This window comes from Tympanuchus pallidicinctus, unplaced genomic scaffold (assembly GCF_026119805.1).
Source record: "Tympanuchus pallidicinctus isolate F22 unplaced genomic scaffold, pur_lepc_1.0 scaffold30, whole genome shotgun sequence".
Taxonomy (NCBI): domain Eukaryota; kingdom Metazoa; phylum Chordata; class Aves; order Galliformes; family Phasianidae; genus Tympanuchus; species Tympanuchus pallidicinctus.
Genome location: NW_026294748.1, coordinates 27,722 through 46,392, shown reverse-complemented (window position 1 = coordinate 46,392; position 18,671 = coordinate 27,722). Strand labels below are relative to the sequence as shown.

Below are 18,671 nucleotides of genomic sequence, written 5' to 3'. Positions count from 1 at the left end.
AGCTATCCCCTTCATCAGTTGTCCCGGTGTATCCCTTGCATGGATACACCCCCTGTAGCATGGGGAAGTTCAGATCCTGAAGATGGTGGGCTCTACAAAACAGCCTAGGAGAGAATTCACTGCTTCCAGACATTCATCCAGATGGAACTCTGCAAGCAGAAAGAGAATGTTGAGAGGGTACACTACTCAGAAAGGGAAGATAGTGTGTATTGAGTCCCATAGACTGCCACACAGGAGAAGGGGAAAGAGGAACCATGGAAATTGGTTGTGCATTTTCCAGGAAAGGCCCATAGTATGAATTTTCTAAGCAAAATCTTACCAGCTCTGTCCCACAGCCAACTACGAGCTTTGGCCTCCAGAAGTTCTGACCAGGACACCCTCCATTTATACTGGTGCAACCACACTAAGGCCAAAACTGTGGCAAAAACTGGCTTTACATCCTATTTGGGAGTGAGGGGGATGGGAAGAGATTGAACAATTAGTGGGAAGAAAGATAAATAAACCTTTGGACAAAGCTTTGTCTGAAAAAAAGTCCTCTGCACACACAAATTTATCTAGGCTTTAAAACCATCAAAGCCAGGAAGTTTCCAGATCATAGAATCATACACTCATAGTCTCATAGATTTAGACATGGATTTATAGAATCATAGAATGGCGTGGGTTGGAAAGGACATTAAAGATCATCTAGTTCCAACCCCCTGGCCATGGGCAGGTCTCCCACCCACCAGATCCCATCCAATCTGACTTTGAATGCCTCTAGGGATGGAGCTTCCACAGTTTCTATGGGAAACCTGTGCCAGAGCTTCATCACTTTCTGAGTAAAAAGTTTCCTCCTAACCCCTTATCTAAATCTCCCCTCTTTTAGTTTAAAACCACTGCCTCTTGTCCTATTATTATCAGACCATGAAAAAGATACCTGTGCTGATCCAATCTTTCCACAAGTAGAGAGGCTCTATGTACTGAAGGTTTTCATCTCCTGTCTGTTCAACTCATATTGTAAACTTAGAGCTAAGAAAAGTTCAGCTTGTGACATTTCCCCACACTTGACACTGATCTACTTACCTTACTGAGACTTTGTCCCTCCACATCAGCCTTCCTGATCCCCAAGGCAGAGATCAGGGCTGAGGTGAGGGCCCAGGACCCATTTGCTTTCTGGAGTGCCACTACTATCCTGGTACTGGAGAAGTTACACAGTTTTGTTGACTGTGGTGAAATTGTCCAGACCCAACTGGTGTTAAAAGCTGTTGGTTCTTCTATCATCTGCTCCTCAGGAGAAGACTCCTGCTCTGGAAAACAGAAATATTCACACAGTCCCTTTGAGATAAGCACTGGCCAGTCAGTTCAATAAAGGAAACTTGATGGTTGACGTTTTTTACAGGGGGAGGATGTCTTCATCCACAGGAAGCATCATGCCAGTGGGCTCTGATCCTGTTAGGAGATTTCAACCACCTAGGCATCTTCTGGAAGAAAGTGGCACAGCAGGTTGCAAGCAGTCTAGGAGACCCCTGGGACTCCCACACTCCTGGGTTGTGTTGAGGATAGATTCTTAATCCGGAGGATAGAAAGCCCAGTCAACAAGAAGAGATGTGTTACTGTGTCACAATACAGAGAACTCAGTGAAGTGGGCTGGATGTAGCATGGCTGCAGTCATCACGCCCCAGTAGAAGTAGTGATTTTGAGGAGTATAGGCCAGGCTACAGGGCAAGACCCTTACCCTCAGGTGGGCAAACTTTCAGTTGTTTGAGCATTGATGGATGGGATCTCCTGGGAAATTGCTTTCAGAAGTAAAGAAGCAGAAGAAATCTTGGATATATTTAAAGATATTTTTCTTAGGGTACAAGAACTCTCAATTCCAACATGCAAGAAATTGGGCAATGGAAAAGAGAGACCAGTGTGACTGAGTCAGGACTTCCTCATGATGCTAAAATTAAAAAAATAAATAAATAAATAAATTGTAGACAGTGGGTTGTAGATCCCAGGAAGATTACAGAGATACAAACTGGAACACAGGAGGTTCCTTCTGAACATGAGGAAACATTTCTTTGCTGTGTAGGTGACAGAGCACTGAAATAGGTATTCAGAGAGGCTGTGGAGTCTCCCTCTGTGGGAGTGCTTGAAAGTCTTCTAGATGTGGTCCTGAGCAATCAGATTTAGTGACCCTGTATGAGCAGGGAATTGGGACTGGATGACCTCCATATGTCCCTTCCAACCTCAACCATTCTGTGATTCTAGCCACTTGTTTGCATCAAGTATGACCCATTCTTCTTAGCTTCCCGCCTTATATTTCCTTAATCCATCCACCTTATTTTGTCAATCCATAGAATAAATTCAATCTAGAGAACTACCCATCAGATTTCTACAATTCTGAAGAGGTTGTGTTTCTGCAGCAGTACAGTTTTCCTCCTATCTGTTCCCCATTCTCTGTGTGTTTCTCTACAAACATTTGAGATGCCTCCAATATCACATAGCTTTTTCAGGGAAACGTGAGAACCTCCTCTGTCTCCTAAACATCTGCTTTATCCCTTGTGCCCTCAATTTCCTTCTGGTGTGCACTTATTTTGCATTCCTCATTAGAAGAGCAAACCTATTTGCAGAAGTAATGTAGGCTCTGATGGTTTTCAGCCTGTCCACCAGGGCTCCAGTTTATCCCTGATAGTGTCATTGCTGTCCACATGAAAGAGCAGTGATAGGCCCATGAGCCAGAAGAACCTTGACAGTCTCTGAGAGTTCCTTGGTCCTGACCTCTGAGAAGCAACATGCTTTCAGAAATATCAAGCTGAGTTGCCAGCTGAGTACCCCCACACACTGCAGGAGAGAGTTTCCAGTAACTATTACATGCCTTTTCCTCTCTACTTGGACAACAGATTCAGGCTCATCTAATTCTGGATGCCTCACCTGAAAGTCCTTTTTTGTCCTCATCAGTGTCTCAGGTACTCTCTCTATTCTGCAGTTCATAGAATAGAATCATAGAATAAGTCGAGTTAAAAGGGCCCTTAAAGACCTTCTGTTTCCAATCACCCCAGCCATGGGCAGAGTTTCCAACCATTGGCTCAGGCTGCCCAGGGCTCCATCAACTGGCCTTGAATGCCTCCAGGGATGAGGCATCCACAGCTTCTCAGGGCAACCTGTTCCAGTGCTTCATCACACTCTGAGTAAAGAATTTCCTCCTATTATCTAACTCTCCTAATTCCCTTCTCTTAGTTTAAAACCATTCCCCTTTCACTATCAGACCATGTAAAAAGTTGTTTTTTATAAGCTTCCTTTAAGTACTGTAAGGCTGCAATGTGACCTCCTTGAAGCCTTCTCCAGGCTGAACAACTCCAGCTGTCTCAGCCATTCTTTGTACTCCAGCCCTCTGATTGTCTCTGAGGCCCTCCCATGTATCCACTCTAACAAATACCTTTTCTATCTTGTGCTGGAGGCCTCAGTTGTGGACGCAGTTCTCCAGATGGAGCCTCACAAGGGCAGAGCAGAACAGGATAATCACTTCCCTCATCCTCCTGGCCATATCTCTTGCGATGTAGTCCAGGACACTGCTGGCTTGTGTCAGTCTTTTCATTCACCAGAACTCCCAGGTCCATCTATGCAAAGAAGCTCTCCACGAGTTCTTGTCCCAGTCTATACATGCTGTGGATTTCCCTGACCTAGGTGCAGCACCTTGCAAGACTGGTCTTACTGAACCTCATTCAGTTCATTCAGCTCCATTTCCTAAGTTTGTTTGGGTCCAGCATCTTTTGGTGTCATCTGCAAACTTGCTGAGGGTGTACTCGATCCCACTGCCTGTACCATTGGTAAAGATGCCAAAGAGTATATGTCTGAAGATGAACACCCATGGTCAACACTTGCCACTGGCCTCCACCTGGACATAGAGCCATTGACAACAACACTTTGGCTGTCACCATCCAACCAATTACTTATCCACTGAATAGTAAATTCTTCAGATCCATATCTCACCTAAATAGAGATAAGAATGTGATGTGGGACCATGTTAAAGGCTTTGCAGAAGTGGAAGTAGATGACATCAGTTGCTCTTCCTTTGTCCACTGGTGCCATCACTCCATCACAGAGCGCCACCAGATTATTAAGACACTATCCTGCCCTTGGTGAAGCTGTGCTGGATGTCTCAGATCACCTCCTCATCTCTCAGATGCTTTACTATATCTTCCAGGAGGTCTATTCCGTGATCTTCCAGGCACAGAAGTGAGGCTGACCAGTCTGTAGTTTTGTCAGTCTTCCTTTCTACCCTTCTTAAAAATAGGAGTGATGTTTCCCTTTTTCCCTGTCACTGAGGCTTTCATCTGACAGCCACAACTTTTCAAACGTGACGGAGAGTGTCCTGGCAACCACATCAATCAGTTCCTTGAAGACCTTATGATGGAAATCATCGGCCCCCATAGTCTTGTACATAGGCCACTCCAAAAGTGGCCTCAAACCTGTATTTCTCCAATTTGAAGATAAGGATGTGGTGCAAGACCATGAAGATGTTTTGTAACAAACTTAGAATTGTAGAATATTCTGAGCTGGAATAGAGCGACAAGAATCATGATAGCTGGAACTCAGATTAGTTCAAGGAACTAGCTGGTTCTTAGTTTCTAGCCCAGAGTCGAGAGGTAGAAATTTTTTTTGGCTATCTCTCCATCCATCCCCAGAGCACTGACAATCAGGAGTTCTGGTGACAAAATAAATACTGAAAGGAGAGTTTAACCCCTGCGCAATACATCAGAGAATCCCCTGATAAGAACTTTCTCCTTACTTTTACAGTGTGCTGAAAGCTGGGACAATACCTCCGTGTGAGAGGCCTTGGGACTCAGCGTCTCGAGACAGAGCTGGAACTTCTGGACCATTCAAAATTTGGTGGACTTGAACCATACAGGCCTGGAGCCACACAACCAGAGGAACTGGCAGGGAACCAGATTGCAAGAGAAAGAAAGAAGCATGGAGGAATCTGCAAGCAAAGAATCTGGAGGAGGAGGCAAGAAGAGGGGAAGTGGAAATTAGACTCACGCATTTTAGAGAGGCAAAAAGCTGGTCACACCCACAGATATGGGGCCGCTGATGGCAAGGAACCATCAGACCAGCAAGTCTCACTTTCCCCTCCCAGTCCTATCCCTGCTTTTTGTGGCCTTACCATGGTGCCCAGTATCCCTCTGTTCCATGTGTACTGCCACAACTGATGTGAAGGCAGACGGGACCCCCAGGCTGAGGCTGAGCTTAACTGCACTGTGCCAGATGTCCTCCATCTCTGACTTGCTTGACCCCTGCCAGGTCAGTTTCCAAAACAGATGCATCATGGCTATGCGGTGCACAGGAAACCTGCTGGGGAAGGGAATTAGTCCTTGTTTCCATGCTGAGGAGGAAGGTGAGACATGGATGAGACACAGAGTAAAGAGCAGGAGCTCATGGTCACCCAGATCCTCTCCCTGGTCAAGGCAGAGTGGGACAAGGTGTGAGCACTGGGTATCCAGAGTCTCTTCCCTTCTCAGGGTATGCATACAAGTGATATTTGCTTTCCCTCTTCCAGCCCTAGACAATATCCCTCTGCCTTGTGGGCAACGGTATTACCCCTCTTACCTGTCATCTTCTGATGGGGACATTGAGAATCTGAGTGTGTAATGAAAGGGCTGGCTGCCCACACGATACTGAAGGGTCACAGCTGCCACATCTGCCTCTGGATCCTGGTGGCACAAGTGAAAGAACCACAGAAAAGTTCACCTGCAGGGCACTGGGGGACTGGCTACTTAGGTTCACTCACTGATACACTAAATTAGTAGATATCCATTGTAGGAGCAGAGGCAGTAACACCTCTGAGGGAAAGAAAAGGACTCAGAGACATGATATTTTTCCCCCCCATCTAGCAGAGGCGAAGGACTCTCAACGTTGAGGAGGTGAAACAGGGAGCAGGTCCTTTAGTTCTGCCCTGGACCCGAGCAGTCACTTTACCTGTGCTTGCCCATGGATCAGGGCATAGACGATGCCCTGATGTCCCTGGAAGATTGTCTCAGGAGCTTTTCTGATCACTGTCACCTCCAGGCCTGGTGGAAGATCCCAGTGCAGTGAGATCTCACTTGCCAGGGGCTGCAGGGCCTGCTGCAGGCATTTCACTGCCTGATGAGGGATGCAAAGAGAACATACCACTGGAGAGTCTCTGAATTGGGGTGGATGATGGTATTCAGATTTCCTTGCACATCTAGGAGAGCTGTAGGAAGTGTTCAATAGAACAGGGGGAACACTGAAAGCAGAAGCATCTGGATCATTACCTCGGATGTCATGGTCATCTTGGAGTGGATGCACACACATTTGCCTTTGGTCTCCAGAGCAATGGCCTGGGAAATGTAAAAGCTCTCACGCTTGTCTGTAGGAAAACAGAAACACCTGTACAGAAAATGAGAGGAAGGTTAGAGAGGGAAGAGGAAAAACACTGAGAAGAGCCTGACAAATTCTGAGAGAAGGTCTAGGTCTACTAGAGGAAGAGTATAGATGGTCTTGGGGAAGTAAGACAGGTGTGTGTGGATGTCACTGATGAAATCCCATTAAGGCAAAGAGAAGAACTGTAACAGATGAGAATCTGGGAGGATGTTTAGAAGACTGACGGGGGAGTCACTATGCTGGGGGACAGGAACAGGGCTCTCTCAGTACCAGTGGTAGTCCCGGTAACGGTGAACCTCAGCCATGATAGCTTGCTCTTCACTGGAGACCTTCCTTTGGATGAAGATGAAGAGCTGAGGTAGAGAAGAGGGGATCAAAGATTTCATGGGTCCCCACAGAAGAAAGTCACCCTTCTAAAATGCAGACAGCCTTCCCCAGCTCACTCCCTTGCTCTCTGTCTACTCGCCTTGAAACAGGGAGAGAAAGAGATTGTGTATCTCCTGTCATTAATATCAGGATATCTTTCAGCCCAAAGTGGCCCCCACAAGGAAGACCCATCTTCCCCAGGTGCAGGTAAATTCCACAGAAACTCTCCAAAGCTGCCCACCCAAAGATGATGTCACTTGCTGCCATGAGAATGTCCCAGTGGCAACTCTCAATATGAAAGTTAGCAGAATGACTCATGCTGAGCTCTAAAATCTACCCTTGCCCCACTGTTTACACCCATTCACCCCAACAACCCTCTGTTCCCTGCTACCTGGCGAGGCAGTCCATGAAGGAGAGGAGTGCTGTAGATAAACCTTAGGAGACCCAAGAGATCACAGCCCCCAAGATCAGGGCAGATGGAAGAGATGTGTCCCACAGCATTGTCCATGGCTTCCTGTGTGTATTCCACACTTTGCCTATGGGAGAGCATGCAGTGTATTAGAGAAGAAGAATCTGGTCCACAAGTATCCCTATATGACCATTCCCTACCTCACTACCAGTATTCTAGAAGCAACCTGAAAAGAGAACTACTCTATCACTGCATCTAAATGATCCTGCTCTATAGCTGCCATGTAGAAAGTGTTTGTCCTACACTTTCACTTAGAAAAGTCATACTGCATTTGCCCTTGCCCTATCATCACCCCCAACTCACGGATAGAAGACTTTGAAAGTGGCCCAGAAGTGTAGATGTTGAAGTAGCAACCCAGAGGCAAACTCTTGAGGAGGAAGAGCAGTGTGTTCTGGGGACAAGAAGAGGGATGGGTAGAGCTCAGTTGAGGAAGCAAGGCAGAACCTCTGCCCCCATAAAGCAGCTTGACTGCCCACTACCTGGGCGTAAGAAATAAGGGAAGTCCATAGTGATGACATCCTCAGATGGTACCTGTGCATCCTGGTAGAGGCTGCAGTCCATGAGAAAGAGGAATTCCCCAAGGTGGCCTGGGCTGGGCATCACTTCAGGAATGCTGGGCTTCAGTGTCACCATCACCACAGGGTCTCCCAGCAGAGAGCCTGAAGCGTGTGGGGGGAAAAAAGGAGGATTCTTAGGTTGCAGCACTTTTCCTTGTCTCTTTGCTTTTCTCATACAGATTGCCCTCAGCTCCAGCTTATGATACTAAATGAGAAAGAGCTGTTGAGTCCCTCCATCATTGTAGAGACACTGTGATATACTAGAGTGCTGGGCAACCACCAACAGTATGAAATTTAAGGAGCAGACTGCTGGATTCTGCAATTAGGATAGGATCATCTTTGATTGATGTACAGACTTACAGATGAGAAGATGGAGAACAGCCCTATAGAAAAGGATCTGGTGATTTTGGCCAGTGACAAGCTGATGACCAGCTATGCAGTATGCCCTGGCTGCCAAAAGGGGCCAGTTGTAGCCTGGGGTGCAGCACGTAGCCATGTCAGGGAAGAGTTGGGCTGGGGGTTAGGAACAAGTTCTACAGCAGAGGGTGGTGGGCACAGATCAGGCTCTGCAGGGCAGCGGTCACAGCACCAAGCTGCCGGAGTTCAAGAACCATTTGGACAAATCTCACAGGCGCATGGTTTAATTTTAGGTAGTCCTATGTGGAAGCATGAGTTGGACACGAGTGAGGGCCCCTTCCAACTCTGGATACTCTGTGATTCTATAACTTGACAAACTTACTGCCCAAATGTTCCTCAGATTCTTCAAGTCTCCTCAACACCTGGTGCTCAGTTCTGCCCTCCACACTCACCAGGTGCAGCTTTGGGGTCTCAGCTCTCCACCACAGCACTGAGATTGTGAAGCCCTCCATAATACACCAACAATTCCAACTTACCAGAGAGACAGGGCGATGATGTCAATGAAACCTGAGAATAAGCAGGGCATGTGTAGGAAAAAGAATCATCAGCAGACTGCAGACCCTTCTTTCTTTCCTCCTTTGAGACTGGCGTCTTTCAGGGCCAAATCTCAGCAGACGTCTGATCTGGAGCTGTGTACTGCAGAGTGGTGCAGCTGCTGTTAACATCAATATGTGACACATCATGGGCTGACTGCAGACAGATTCTGAAGTGCAGGTCTTCTGATATCTCCTCTTCAGATAGGTGCCGTCCTGTAGGGACAAAAAGTTGAAAGGGAAGAAGCCACGGCAGCAGACAGCAATTATGAAGTGATGAGAGAAGCCTGGACAAATTGCAAGAGAGGTCGAGTAGGAGAAGAATACAGGTAGTCTTAGTGAGGTGAGATAGGCATGTGTGGAGGTCACTGATGAAGTCCCATCAAGGCAAAGAGAAGAACAGGGAAAGACAAGGATTTGGGAGAACGTTTGGAATACTGACAGGGAGAGTCACCATGTTGGGGTCAGGAACAGGGTTCCATCATTCCCAATGGCCTGGGTAACAATACTCATTTAAGTTCTTTCTTCAGAGGGAGGTGAGGCGCTGACGCTGCTGCCCAAAGAGCTCAAGGCCAGGTGGGATGGGGCCCTGGGCAGCCTGAGCTGGTGGGAGAGAATCAGCAAATGGCTGGGGGTTGGAACTAGATGATCTTTGATGTCCCTTCTGACTCAATCTATTACATGGTTTTATGATTCTATGATCTGTCATGGTGGGCTGTGCATAGGGATCTGCAGGGATCTCCTGTCTGGAGGTATATAGGGATAACTGGAGGACTTCTGACTGGCAAGTATGAGGGAGAATTTTTAGGTTCTCCAACCGTGCTGTGTGTGTAGGTATGGGATACTTCCCAGAGAGATACTTGAGAGAACCTTGCTCCTCCCAGATGGAAACACTCCTGGGATCACTCACTGATGAATTTTTGTTGAGGAAATAGCTTCTTTGGCCAGCAAAACTTGGCAGCTCCATCAGGATGCAGTGGAAGCTCCTGGGCATAGCACAAGCTGATGGCCACCTCTCTGTTAGGAGGCACAGTCCCCAGGAAACAAGCAAACACTGGACCCAAAAGATCCCACTGATCCTGCAGATATCTCAAATTCTCCATACCTGGAGTGGCTTTGTACAGTTGCTGTGCCTGCCACAAAAAAATTGGGAAAAACATGTTGCTGAGGTCTCACACATTTCATTCTCTTCTCTCCAAACTTAACTCCAGGTCCACTCCACCTCCCCCTCACTCCATTGGAGTACCTCCTTCTTGTCCCAGAGCATTGCTTCAACAAGTGTCCCCCATGGTGGCATGGAAGGTGTGTACAACAATGTCAGAGTCCACAGGAAAGATGAACATGATCTCCCTAGAGATTTGCTGTTTATTGCAGAAGAACATCTCAGATGCCACATCAGCCACAAAGTCCTGGATTGTTACATTTACTGTCACAGATTCAAGCTCCATTTCGGGATAGGAAGAAAAGAACCATGTTCTTCTTGAGAACAAGCCTGAGGAATACACAGCAGTTGTAGAACTCCCTGAATGCCTGTAGAGAATTTAATTTTCTAGTGTCTGCTTGCAAAGATCTACAGCTGTGTGCTCACACCTGCCAAAGAAATGCTGATGCAGAGCTGACAAACAGCAACAGAAGGTTCCGAAGGCAGCCAACATATTTCCCTGGGACCACAGATCCTCATCTATCTAAGCCACTACCTTCTTTGAGACTAATGTTTCAGTGAGATTAACTTAATCAGATGTACTACTCATTTTGCACTGCTGGAAAGGAAGGGGAGATCATATCATGGGGGCTTAGCATAGCATCAAAGGCAGTCACAGAAAATCTGTATCATCTTCCCACTTCTTGATGGCTTCTCTGGAAAGCCCTCAGCACTATGGGTAAAATGAGCCACGCTCCTTTTGCTATGCAACTCAGAATAAGTGAAGGCTGCTTACAGGCCACGTCCTCGAGTTCTCAGAGCATAGTAAGGTGTGCTTCCCTCTCAGCCATCCAAGAAAAGAGTTCCTTTCCACATCACTTTCCCAGCAAAAATCTTCCCCACTCTTTGCAGACATCACCCTCCTGACCCCAGCTCACCTCCATACCTCCTCTGCTTGCTCAGGGTGCCACTTACTCTCATCCTGACTGGTTGAAGACAGGTTCTGTGTGGAAAAGAGCATAAATGAAGTTACGAGGATCTAATGACAAAAAGTGGGCCCCTTCCACCAACATACATCATGGCCAAGATGGCTCTTGCCATCACATACTGTTTTGTCCCTCTCTCGAGAGCCTTTGAGCAGATTAATAGGAGTAAAATGCAAATTGCAGGTGCCAAAAGTATCTCTTGGTTTCAGGGTGTGGTGGTGCTTAATTCATGTAAGACCACAGGGAAAGTGGCAGAAATGGTGGGTCACAGCCTGAGACACAAGGCAAGAGCTTGGGCCTAAGCACTGACAGCTGCAGCCAGACAAAACTAGCCCCAGTGCTGACAGGATGAAATGGACAGAGGGCTGGACAGGCAGAACAGATGAAGCATGGTCTGGGTGGCTGCGTGGATTTATGTGAGGAAGGTGGCACTGCTGGCTGGCTGGGGAGGGCTGTATTTAGTGTCAGCAGGTCTGAATGGTAGGAAAATGTGAAGATATAGGAAACTGGGCAGGAGAACAGATGAATAAATTTGTAGCTGGATACATGGATGGCCATCCAGGGAAACAGGAGGCAGATAAACACTGAAGGAGTTGACAAGCAAATGTAGAACGTGAGGGAGAGGATGCTAAATATTGCCAAGTTCGTGATTGACAGGTCAATTCAACACCTAAAGACAGGCATCTAGAGACAGCTAGTCCCTGTACATATCACTGATCTGAACTGCTCAGAGCCTCAGCTCAGTGGTCATAGCTTTGCATCCTGGAGCCATAGTGCAGGTGAGCGGCCTCACAGAAATAAGGAAATCCAGTCTGACTGCCTCTGCAGAATGATGCCTGTCTCCCATAGGTCCTGTGCTATACATGTTGGCACCATGTGTCTATTTTGGAAATGACAGAATGTCCAAACATCCATGTTTCATGCTATCCTTCAGCAATTTTATGGTTCTATCATCCTCTTTATATGCCCTATTTCTTTACTGTGCTAGCTATAGGAAAAGTCATTTGTAAATGATGCTCTAAAGCATTTGAGCGTCCTTCTTACTGGGATAAGCAGCTCCCAGCACACTGCAGTTCTCAGTGAGAAATGCCTGTATGGGAAAGGAATACTGAGGAAGACGCAGTCTGAACTCCTTGCTGCGGGGGCAGCTGCAAGGTATTCAATCAGAGGACCTTCTGGGGAATTGGAAAAGGAGGAGGAAGTGCCTGAATGGCTCAAGACACAAGAATAAACTGGTGAATGTTACCACAAGAAGGGGACTGACAAAGCATAATGTTTCCTTGCTCATCGTAGAATTATTGATCAACTTTAAGGAATCTATTAAGAAAATAGATACATCTGTACACCCTGGTTCTGTGTAATTCTGAATTGTTGAATATCACCATCTCTGTGCATATGTCTCAAGGAGAATTTCAACCTTAACTTGCATATCTTTGTCCTCAGCTGTGGAGGTCCCAGACATGCAAGCACCACAAACCAGTTCCATTTTTGCACTGAGGGCACATTTGCTCCTTAGTCACATGCAGAAGCCCTGAGAGCAGCAAAGGACAGACATGCAGATTCACTGCCCAGAGAAGCATAAAGTCATACTGTTCCTGTAGCCCTTGGCCTGGCCAAGCTGCCTTGACACGGCAGCACAGACAGACAGAAGCCAGTAAGCCTTTTGCCGGGGTGCGGCAAGCACAGATAAAGGATCGCGCACATGGAAACAGTGCAGGGCTGGAAGGATGGATGCAAAGAGGAACTCACCAGAGAATGCAGCCTGCAGCGGGAGCAGCGAGCAGACGGACACAGGAGCGGCTCTGGAGCACAATCCTCCCTGCTGTAACACAGAGGAGGAGGGCTGACCTCTGCAGGAAGCTGCGGGCAGAGATGGAGCTGCATGCTGCAGCGCTTGAGAAGGAATGCAGCCAAACGCTGTTCAGGGACGTAGGGCTGGGAAGCAGTGCTGCTACTCTGCCTTCCTGCAGAGATGGGTGGAGGGCTGGAGAATGTGTTTCCATCGGAGTCTCAGCAGTCACTGTATTTTAAGATATTCTTTCACAGTGCTTTCTTTTTATTGCAGCATCTGGTGGCTCAGAGAAGACCCTGGCAGCACTCCAGGCACAGCCAGCTACAAGGACTGCAAGTCTGAAGGAAATCTGTGTGTCTACATCTGGTGGCCTGGAAACTCCTCCTGGTGTCTTCCAAAGAGACAAGAAAGATAAACCTGTATTTTAGCTAACTAAGGGACTTACCACAGAGAGCTGCCTTGTGCTTTGGATGCAACGTACAGAAGTTCTGCTGCTGGATTTGTGGTGCAGTGCATGATGTATGTGTAGATGCCAACAGCTCACTCACAATCAGGATTAACTAGAATATTCTGAGTGCACTCACCTAAATGATCAAGGAGGAAAGGAAATGAGTCCAAACAGATGGAGCCAGACTCTTCTCATTCACACCCCATGACAGGATGAGAGGTAATGGGGAAAAAACAAAAGTGGTGGAGTGAGAGAATAAGATGTAAGATAACAATTCAAAGATGGAACCCATTTGAGAAGAAGCCTGTCAAATTCTCTCCCACTTGGAATTTCTGGCAGCTGCCATGACAGTGGCAGTCTGTGATGCCTTCTCACAAATGTGGGAAGCTCTGGCTTTTAGAATTCTTAGCCAGGACCAAGGGCTCAGCAGGTTCTCTACTTCTAAAGAAGGCAGTTCATACATTTGCAATTGTATTTGTTTCTACTATTTGTTCCTAGGAAGCAGCAAGACAGTTCAGTGAAAATGAATTCCTAGAGAGGTATTTCAGTGCTCATTGTGATATTTTATTTCTGTTGAGGTAAATCCACCAAACAACACATATTGTTCCTTCCCACTCTTGGAAGACAGAATGCTGAGTTTGCTTCAAGTTGTGTCTGTGTGCTGGATGAAAGTATGAGGCAGAAGAATGCTGGGAAATCTGGCCAACCTGCTCTCAAGTACCAGGTGAAATCATTTGCTGTGCAGGAGATTGGGTTCTCACAGAGAAAGAGAGCAATTTTCCTCCCTCTACCTAAATGAATACTCCTGTGTCCTGGCATCTCTTACAGGTAAGTGCTTTCTGTCACTTTGCCAAAAACTGTTATTTGTGGCAAAAGGAACTAGTGAAAGAGAGATGCAGAATACCAATGGCATTATCTCCTGGCTGATGAGGTATCTGTCCAAGACAACTGTAGTCTCTGCTGCAATGACTTTACTGTATAAGAATGTCTTTGTTTTTGTTTGCCTGTTTGCAGGTTTGCTTCTTTCCTTGGAAAGAAAGACTGGAATGTAGTTTTTCCTCTTGCCTTTCCACCCCTGTCAAATAATGAGATGCTCATCTATTAAAAGATGTTGTGGGTCAGGGTGGAGAAAGTATCTTTCTCAATGAAATAATGTATATGTCTTCCATGCAGCAAGGTTAAAAATTCACAAAAGGAAAAAGCCTCCATCCCCAGAGTGATACAAGGTGATGTATCAGGAATGCTGAGTTACTTATTAGTAGTTCATATACACAAAAAGAGGACAGATGAAGCACAAAGTTACTAAGTACACTCTGAGATACATCCAGTTTACTATTTGTTTAAAAGCTTATCAGGGCAATTAAAAACAGTCAAGGTAAAAGATAAAAATACACTACGTTACCACTGCAGCACGACAGCAGGACTAGGGAAAGCCTGGCTTTGTTGTTCATGATGATGGCATATCTAAGGGGGTTGCATATGGCCACGTAGCGGTCATAGGCCATAGCTGCCAAAACGTAGCATTCGGTGGCCCCCAAGAAAATGACAAAGTAGAGCTGTGTGGCACAGCCCATGTAGGAAATTCTCCTGCCCTCTGGCAGGAAGCTTACCAACATCTTGGGAATGACAGTGGATGCTGTGGAAATATCCAGGAAGGACAGGACCCGGAGGAAGAAGTACATGGGCATGTGCAGGGTGGGATGCGCTGTGACCAGGAAGATGAGGAGGTCCCCAGTGAGGGACTCTCTAGCCATCTAATCTATGAGCTAAAAGTCAGCCTACTCCATTTACCGCAACAGTGCAGACAACTGTCTTGCACAGAGACCTTTAAGACACGGTGGCTGCACTGGTAAGGCAAATGCCTTCCTTTGTAAGTTGTAAGTGTAGGCAATAAGGGAAAATGAGCATGATCCAGGAATAACAAAAATAGAGGTGATGAAAGCTGTCATGTCAACCATACAGGTGGAATTGAAGGAAAGAGTAGTCCAAGAAGCAATGCCACAAAAAAACATGACTGAAATTATAACCAAAGAAAGTAAGCGCTAACCAGAATGACTGGAAGAGGAATGGCTGGAAAACCACAAACCCATCTGCAAAGGACTAGCTGAGAGAGAAGGCTGCTCATGCAAGTGCTTAGTGCAGTGGGAAGCATGCAGCTAAATAGCAGTCAAACTCTGACAGACTGCATGAAATATTCACTGAAGCTCAGGCAGAAAATAACACAAATCTGTAGAACGGAGCTGGTGAAGCAGATAGTTTTGCTGATCCCTATGAGGAGTATAAATGCTTTGGGAACGTGGGCAGTAGTTACCAAATCTCCAGGAAGGAGAGTTTATGGAGAATAAAACAATGAGTTTTTGGAGGTATGGACCGGATGAGCAGATTATTTGGGTCAAAAACTGACTGTGTGGCCAGACCCAGAGGTCTGTGATCAGTGCTGCAAAGTCAGATTGAAGACCAGTAACAAGTGGAGTAGCCCAGGAGTCAGTACAGGATCTGGACATCAGAGTAGAGCACACCTTCAGAAAATTCACAGATTACACAAAACTGTGTGGGGAGTGGCTGACCTGACTCATCAGGGGGCTGCGTAGCCATTCAGAGGAACCCTGACAGGCTGGAAGGGTAGGCTGACAAGTATGTGAGAAGTTCAACAAGAAGTGCAAAGTCCTGAAGCTGGCAATGAACAACCCCAGGCACAAGTGCATGATGGGGCCACTCAGCTGGAAGGCAGCACTGCAGAAAAGTTCTGGTGGACACCAAGCTGAACAGGAGTCAGCATGGTCCCTCACCACTTAGAAAACTAATGACAGTCTTGGCTGCGTTAGGCAAAATATTGCCAGCATTTCAAGAAAGGGGATTCTTCTCTACTCAGCACCAGCAAGGACACAGCTGGAGTACTGCATCTTGTTCTGAACATTTCAGTATAAGAGAAATCTGGACATACTTGAAAGACTTCAGTGTAAGGCTGTGGAGGTGATCTTGGGATTGGAGCACCCCTTCTATGAGGGCAGAGAGTTGGGATTATTTAGCCTGGAGAAGAGGAGGCTCAGGGAGGATCTTGTCAATGTCTAACAGTACCTGAAGTGAGGATGCAAAGAAGACAGAGCCAGGCTGTTTTCAGTACTGCCAGTGCCAGGACAAGAGGGAATGGGCAGAAACTGGAACACAAGAGGTTCCATCTAAACATCAGGAAACAGTTCTTTACTATGCAAGAGATGGAGCTCTGGGACTGGTTGCCCAGAGATGGGGAATCTCTTTCCTGGGTGATCTTCAGAAGTCACCTGGACATGCTGTTGGACAACCTGCTCCAAATGTCCCTGCTTGAGCAGAGAGAGTGGATCAAGCAACCTTCAGAGATCCCTTCCAACCTCACAGTAGTACATAGCAGGAGAAAGAGATAGCAGACAAAAGTTGAAAAGAGTGTAGTGAGGCACTGAAACAAGTTTTCCAGAGAAGCTATAGACACATCATTCCTGAAAGCAATCAAGATCAGGTTGGATAGAGCCCAAGGCAACCTGCTTTATTGAGTGGCAAGTAGATGATCTTTGACATCTGTATAATCAGTGAATATTATAATTAAGAAATAAACAAAAGAGGTAGGCAAAGCAGGTCATAATAACAAAAAGAGAATAGATAGGACACTTACCCATATCCTGGGCTTGCTTATAAAACTCCAGCAGAGTAGATCTCCAGAAGCAATCCTTCCCTACTGGCAGTCAGCTCTTAAATGGGTGTAGGAGAGGTGCAGCCAGGCTGCACCCCTTCCAGCAGCACAGGAGAATTGCCTTCACCTGTGCTCCCCTGGCTGACTCAGTGCTCGCCTCAGGTGATCAATCAGGTTCAGGCTGTGACTCAGCAGCTCCCATACAACGTCTCTTCCAACCGAAGCTGTTCTATGATTTGATGAAAAAAGAGGTTCCACGCACTGCATTGGAAGTCAGGCACTAACAGTTGTAGTCTACATCCCTGGAGATTTTCAAGATACTCCTAGATAAAGCCCTAAGCAACCTGGTCAGACCTCATAACTGACTCTGAATTGGGTAAGAGGTTGTCCTAAAAGATCTCCTGAATTCCTTTACAGCATGGATTATCATATCAAGCATATGACCCAACTAGTAAGAAACATCAGCAAAACTGTGATAGAAAACCTCTTAGGAGCTTGATTGCTGACCTTAGCAGATATGTTTGCAAGCAAGGGCAGACTTTCTTTTCAGATCAGGGCAAACTTGAATGAAACTTCAGAATCCCATCCGGACCTCTGTGTGCAGACAGACTAGTCCTATAAAAAACTCTGAACGTTCTGCCAATGTTGCTGAGAAACAAGTCAAATGGCACTAAGGAGTAAAAACGATTGGACTTTCCTCAGGCATCATTAGCACTATCAAACTTCCGTGAAGAAGTGAACTGTCTGAATGAGACAACCTCCTCCTAAAAGGAAAGCTTTTAGGGTAAAGTGGAGTTCCCTGAGCCCAGCCATGCAATTCAGATTGCTTCAAGGCACCATGGGCACACTGAGATATGACAACTGTCATGGCTTTATGTTTTTTTGGTTTTCGGTGTTCCGAATCAAAACATCATGTAGTGTACAAGCATTAAGGTGTTAGTGCTCCAATTCCAGGTACCATCCCTGTACAGCACGGAAGCCACGGGATCTGGCCCTTCGGGTGGGCGCTCTCTTACTGCTTGGCAGTGGGTGCTGGATGTGCTTTCCCAGCCGTTCCAAGCTTTTCAGGTTTGACTTAGCCTCAGGAACTCTCTCTCTCCTATCTTATTTATTAGTCTCAATTTCAATAATTTCTACTCTGCCCTGGTAAGACCTCATCTGGAGTACTGTGTCCAGTTCTGGGCACCCCAGTACAAAAAAGACAAGGATCTCTTGGAAAGAGTACAGCGGAGGGCCACGAAGATGGTGAAGGGCCTGGAGCATCTCTGCTATGAGGAAAGGCTGAGTGATCTGGGTCTGTTCAGCCTTGAGAAAAGGAGACTGAGAGGGGACCTGATCCAGGTCTATAAATATCTAAGGTGTGGGGGGCAGAATGGCGAGGCCAGACTGTTTTCAGTGGTGAGTGGAGACAGGACAAGGGGAAACGGCTGGAAACTGCAGCATAGGAAGTTCCGCACAAATATGCACAAGAACTTCTTTACAGTGAGGTGACGGAGCACTGGAACAGGCTGCCCAGGGAGGTGGTGGAGTCTCCTTCTCTGGAGATGTTCAAGACCTGCCTGGATGCTGACCTGTGCGACCTGCTGTAGGGAACCTGCTTTGGCAGGGGGGTTGGACTCGATGATCTCTGGAGGTCCCTTCCAACCCCTACGATTCTGTGATTCTGTGATTCAATAAGATTGTATTACATTGTGTTACCTTGCATTCCGATATCATAGTTAGTAAAATCAGTTTTCCTCTGTTGCTGCTGTTTTTTTCTCCCTTCCTTCCTTCCCATTTTGTGGGACCAGGTGGGGGGAGGGTAGGGGCCTGCTGCCTCCTGTCATGGACACAGATTGAACTAGTTAACTCCGTGACAACAGAGAATCACCTGGAAACTTTGCTCTTCTATGGCAGCATGGGGAGTCCAGGTGGCATATGGCAGAGAATGAA

At 46.7% G+C, this 18,671-nt stretch overlaps 1 pseudogene; it reads right to left on the bottom strand.

Annotated features, from left to right (window-relative positions):
* Positions 1 to 133: 133 nt before the first annotated feature.
* Positions 134 to 14,829, bottom strand: LOC128087647 (von Willebrand factor A domain-containing protein 5A-like; annotated as a pseudogene).
* Positions 14,830 to 18,671: the final 3,842 nt, after the last annotated feature.